The sequence below is a fragment of the Eriocheir sinensis genome, chromosome 35 (genome assembly GCF_024679095.1).
Source record: "Eriocheir sinensis breed Jianghai 21 chromosome 35, ASM2467909v1, whole genome shotgun sequence".
Taxonomy (NCBI): domain Eukaryota; kingdom Metazoa; phylum Arthropoda; class Malacostraca; order Decapoda; family Varunidae; genus Eriocheir; species Eriocheir sinensis.
In genome coordinates, this window is record NC_066543.1 from 9,324,621 (window position 1) to 9,331,228 (window position 6,608).

Below are 6,608 nucleotides of genomic sequence, written 5' to 3' on the forward strand. Positions count from 1 at the left end.
GAGACAGACAAGTAGGCCGCGACACATCCACACGTGCGTACGTACCGAGGCCTAAATACAGTAACTGTGGTAGTCAGAGAGAAAGATGAAAATAGGCATACAAACGGACAAGCAGTCATGCAAGCTACATATATATATATATATATATATATATATATATATATATATATATATATATATATATATATATATATATATATATATATATATATATATAAACTGAGAGACCTAGACAAGCACAACAATGATAAGTGTAAAGTGAATAATGAGTGTGAATGGTGACCTATACGATGTAGAGCATAATATTGGAATGAAGGAGAGAGAGAGAGAGAGAGAGAGAGAGAGAGAGAGAGAGAGCATGTGACATAGGCAGTTTGTGCAGTGGTGATGCTCAGTTCCTGGAAGCATGCATAGAATTTTCCTCGACATTTTCATCGTTAGGGACTTGATGGGTCAATTAGGGAGTGTGGAATACGAAATAATAAAATATACGACCATAAAATTTAACATCCTTGAAAACTTTTCCATATACTACACATGGGTTAAAAATGTAGATAGGAAATTATACAAAAGGTGAGAGGCTGATGCAAAACACATCAGTCACATATGTCACGTATTGAGTGAATTCATTAAACACTACCTAAATAACTGTGTAGGATTGTGTGTGTGTGTGTGTGTGTGTGTGTGTGTGTGTGTGTGTGTGTGTGTGTGTGTGTGTGTCTATATATATATATATATATATATATATATATATATATATAGATATATATATATATATATATATATATATATATATATATATATATATATATATATATATATATATACCATATATATATATTGTTCGCGTGTAAAACGAGACAGAACAAGAGCAAAATTATAAAAATGTCTATGTTACATGCACGTGCAGAGAATGCGAGTGGAGAGTATACGGATAAAGGACACTTGAAAAGAAACATGAAATACCTAAACTGGTAATGAACAAAACAACAACAGCACTACGCACTATGCACCACATGTCTGCTGAGCTGGCTGAGCATTACCAACCCACCACACCTTTTTTTGTATTTCTTTATTACGTTTATCAATTACGGAGGCAATACGCACACACACTATTATTATGTGATTTTCCAGAAACTCGATACCAGTGTGCACCCTAATCAACAGCTTTCCTTAATGGGCTGTGCAGGCGTCAGTCCCAGGTGAGTTTTGATGATAGACTAAGCTTCTTTCCATTTGCGAGGCTTAATTACGAAAAAAAACAAGATTTATGTGTGTGAGTGTTCCTGTTTGTGAGTGTGTGTGTGTGTGTGTGTGTGTGTGAGAGAGAGAGAGAGAGAGAGAGAGAGAGAGAGAGAGAGAGAGAGAGTAAAGCTCATTATTTTTTTTTTCAAACCAGTAAAATACAATGTCAGATTTGTCTTTATCGGACATCGCTTATTATTAGTCGAATATAAACACCGTCAGATTTGTCATCACCCAAGACAGATTATCATTACTCACTAAGACCAATGATGATTAATTCTACGGTCGGTTTACGGCTCTACCATCATCATTATATATGCAGAATATGATTACCCTAAAATTTTGCACGGTGTTCATTTCTTCTCTCAAGTTGTCTTAAAATCCCGACGTATGCAATGAACAGGGGTAAGGTACAGAACTATCTAAAGGTAAGTCAACCGAAATGGGAAAACTACCGTTGTTCTCAATATTAAGAAAGAAACTGTACTTGGGGAGAAAGTAGTACGAACGCTCTTTTTCTTCCTGGATTACCTCGAAGCAGTGTCCTCAGCGGAGTTTCGTCCCCACCCTCCTCGCCCTTTCTTCCCGAGCCTCGCGTCCTGATCCTCCTGCCACAACCGCTTTCTCCGCCTCGTGCTCAGGGATCTTTATAACTCTTCCCTCTTAGGCGTTCAAAGTCCATTTATTTCGTTGCTAAGCTTCTCATCCAACACTCTGCCAAAACGAGAATTTCCGCCGCTGCTCCCGTATACCAGGCTTCTTGTCCCAGCACACTAACTGACTGCCCCTTCCACACGCACACCCTTACTGAGGATGAGGGTCTCCGTTTTTGCCTCTCCTCAACGGCTTCTACGGCTCTTTATCCCCTTCAGTATCTCTCTCTCTTTTTTTTTTTTTTTTTTTTTTGAAAGGCAGATATATAATTTTGCGGTTTTGCGGTTACATCAGGTTTTATCTTCAATAGTATATACATGCCTTTTCACTCATGTTTATTATGTTTTACCTTTTATTTTGATTCGACATCTTTAAAAGGTTGGGTTTGGAATGAGAGTTATTGGTATCGATCCTATCTTATCTCTCTCTCTCTCTCTCTGCGTTCCGTGTTTCCTACGCTTCCTTTTCGACTTGTTATTTGCGGCCTGTTGAGGGTTTTCGACGCCTCATCCTCCTGCTACACCGTCTTGGCCGAGCCTTCCGTCTTGGTGGATTTAGGTGAGTTTCCTGATGCAATATTTCTCTTTCAACCAATTTCTCCTCAAGGCCTTTCGTGCGCATTTTTACCATTACAAAGCTTTGATTACCTAAACTAACCTATCTTTTAGCACCTTTTGAATGCTCGAAGACAGATCGATTGATTTTCATGCATCAAAATCCCAGACTCACTAAAGGTAATAAGTAAAGCTGGGAGCATACGCTCCCACGGCGGTTCTCATCTTCGTGCCGTTAGCCCTCTGAGCCTGTGGTGGGAGAAAACCCTTAACCCGACAGAGGGTTACCACAGTTTACCTTTCCCAGGTTTCCCCAGGTACCCATTTGTCCATCATCCCGAAAGGAAGGATGAATAGCTGGGTGGGATTGCACGCCGACTGCACAGGCCGTGATTCGTATCCCGGCCCTCGCATTCGTAGTTAATGACGCTAAGCACTGCACCGCGGAGGAGAGATATTTATTCTTTGTCATGTTTTACCTTCACCAGATACACGACTTATGTAATATTTCTGCTGAGTCCACTAAGTATTGAATTTTCGTGTTACCATCAACCATACATTGCAAAATTCTAGTCATATAGATATTCGTAGAAGGAATATTTAACATAATCCTGATTGTCAAACTTTCAATGTACTCTTTTATCATAACTCCCCAAATAATCAGTAAGACGAACACTGACACTAATCACCTCATCTCTCTCTCTCTCTCTCTCTCTCTCTCTCTCTCTCTCTCTCTCTCTCTCTCTCTCTCTCTCTCTCTCTCTCTCTCTCTCTCTCTCTCTCTCTCTCTCTCTCTCTCTCTCTCTCTCTCTTGTTTGTTTAATGGTTTACGAAGTTATCCAAATATTGTCAGTTTTTTTTATCAATGTTAAAGAAGAGAAAAAACAATATAAATAAAGATAAATTCACACCGTCGCCCGAGTGGAATGGTTAACACCGCCTCCACTTGCTCCACCGTTAGCCATGCTAGTCATCGATGTATCTTCTAATTTTTCTTTAATTAATGACGTGTAAATTTTTCTGCCAATCTCCAAACAAATCTGAGGGTGAATCAGGCCGAAAACTTTATCATTACAGCGTCGCCAAATATCATATGTTCGCTAGTGATAATTTGAAATATTTTACGATATGTAGGATAATTATTATTATTAATACGGCCATGCATTATTCAGTTAAATAATCATATGACGATGGACGTGGAAAATAATAATTGTTTTGGTGTGGCTTGCTGACGTTTGGTTCACTTAATTGTTGAGTGGAGTGGAAGGACAATACAAATATGCTATATAGTTGTTCCCGTCTTATCTTTTTAATGACCTCCAGCCTAATAATTATATTTCAGGTGCCAATGATTAATAATAGTAACTTTGTAGTGCATATTGCCACCAGGAACATACATAGTGACACAGATCGATCACTTCCTCTGTGGCCTTCCGGAACTGTGTTCCGTCTCGGCTCTGCCGCCACCATTGGAGCCCAAGCGTCTCTTGAAGGAGTCCGCGGAACATCCACGGACCATCGATAATATAAGTGCATGTTTTTTTTACATGATCCTGTGACCCAGTGACTTTTTTTTTTTTGCACAAAACTAAAATATTTTACTTCATTAGTTGTATGGGGGGAAGGGGGACAGGGGGGACGAGTGGTTCAGAATAATCTCGCCGTTAAAAATGATAATAAATGACAGCTTGTACTTCGTCTTAAGTTTTGACTCGTGACGCTCGTTGAATACGAAGCTACAAACTAACTTCATCAAGAATGGCCTTGAGATAATGACTTACCACTACGCTACAAAGCTGAAATTGATGATTAAGACACATACGACCCATTAAATGTCGACAACGTCAGTAATTGATTTGTGACAAAGGAAATGTAGTGGACAAGGTGTGGCGATCGGTGACGCTTCGAAATACACTATTGGAAAAAAAAATTGCATGTAGGAGCTTCCCTGGAAAAGTGTGATAACAAATATGAAACATAATACGTTCGCATAACATCAATACATCATTATATTATTCACAAACATAAGCTCTTTGTTCGGCTTTGTTCGCTTTAACCTGGTCAACGTCCTCATGTCCTCATTAAAATTAAAAATAAACTGTTTTAAAAATATTTTGAACTAAGTATTGTCACGAAATTAATTCTGATGAAAAATATATGTTCGCCAAACAATATTATTTTGATTGCATACTGTGACAATATTGGGATAAGTTTTTAGATGTTCAACAAACATTATATTAAATGATTACTGATAAAATCTTCTGCTGCTTCTACCTACTGCTCGAGTTAAAAACACTAATTAATTACTAGCACCTGAAGTATCCCTGCAGCTGCGACATGCACCCAGAAGCAGTTGCTTATCTGCGGAAAGTATAAGAAATTGCTGGAAATAAATTCATGTTGAAGTGACCTCGGCAACGACTCATAGAGTGATGTGAACGACGCAGTGCACCCCCAACATTGCTTCTCACACACCCAGCGTATTGTGCTTGGCCACCCTGCTATTGCAACAAACATAGAAGACTCTGGAACATATTAGAGAATACCATAATATCAGAGTGACCGAATAACTGACTCACTGACTGACAGGCAAACTGCCGTACTGTCTGACGAACTGATTACTTAACTGATTAACTGACTGGCACTGAATGACTCAAAGAGTAACTGGCTGACTGACTTATTACTTGAATCACTGACTTGGCACTGACAGTCCAGCTAGCCGATGGACTGCCTGATGTTAACCGATTATGTTTATTGGTTGACTGAGTGAGTGAGTGAGGGAGGGACTGAGTGACTGAGTACCGACATTATTAACGACTGACTGACATTTGACATGGTCATTTTTCTGTACCAAACTAGAAAAACATCAGAGTTTTAACGGTCACTATCATGTTTACACCAAAAAATCTGAGTGCTGTACATTATTCATGTCGTTGTAATGAACACAGTCGGAAAAATAAGAGCATTCATCGATGTATCTACAACACTCTATCCCGTGGTTAATAGAAATGCATCAGTGCGGCCTCTTGGGTAAATATTTCCGTCATGCAAGAAAAGAGAACTTAAACAAGTCTGGCATGGTGTCATGCTCTCCAAATCTCATAGTAGTGGTGGAAGGAGGTGTTGAAAATTTTGCCACTCAACATTCCTCAGGCTGGCACGCCGCTGCCTCAACACGATGCATTCCTCTGTCCATCCAATCAGAGCGCAGGAGGTTGTTTACAATGCTGCCAAACATATCGTATGCTGCCGGCAGCAAGTATTATACTTATTTCATAATTCTAATTTAAATCATAACACATACATCTTTAGCATCTTATAATATTACATTCATTATATGGACTTTTAAAGGAACAACATAGAGCATGTGACGATTGTTTATGTGGGAAAAAATGTATTTAAATTTCCTATTTTTTGCATTTCCTCGTTTCTTAAATACTACCAGTAGGTCAAGTGTACGGTAGCTATGAGAAAAATACGTGATTTTTAAAGAATAGTAAAAACCTAGTAAGAAAAATTATTTGGATGTACGCCGCATGCATATTTATTTTGGTAGTTCCACCAGGGCCACCAGATGGCAGGTAGAGCTCAGTGAAGGACCAATTAAGGAAACTGCCGAGATGAAATAAACAAAACAAGATGTCATAACCCAGAGATGTCACGACCCTATTGCCCCTGAGGCAACCTTCTCCCTCCCCCCCCACTGCTGTCCTTCCTGTTACTCGTTCCAATACCAACCCCAAAATCACTACCTGGGTGTGTTTTCCTGCAGTATTGCAGCGAAAACAGCGGATTCTATTCCGAGGTGTGCCTTTCTTTTAGGTTTTCTTTAATGAGATTTTTATTCGCGAATGACCGAGTGATAAACCAACAATATAACTAAAAAAAAAAAAATTATTTGGATGTAAATTTTATCCAGAATACCATCAAAAAGTAAATACAAATACTAATGTATTATATATATATATATATATATATATATATATATATATATATATATATATATATATATATATATATATATATATATATATATATATATATATATATATATATTATTCTCCTGTCACTCGTATCATGACTTACTGTGCTCAGCAATGATAAGTAGCTTTATATGAAATAAAGAGACTTGGAAGTCATGTGGAACATATTACA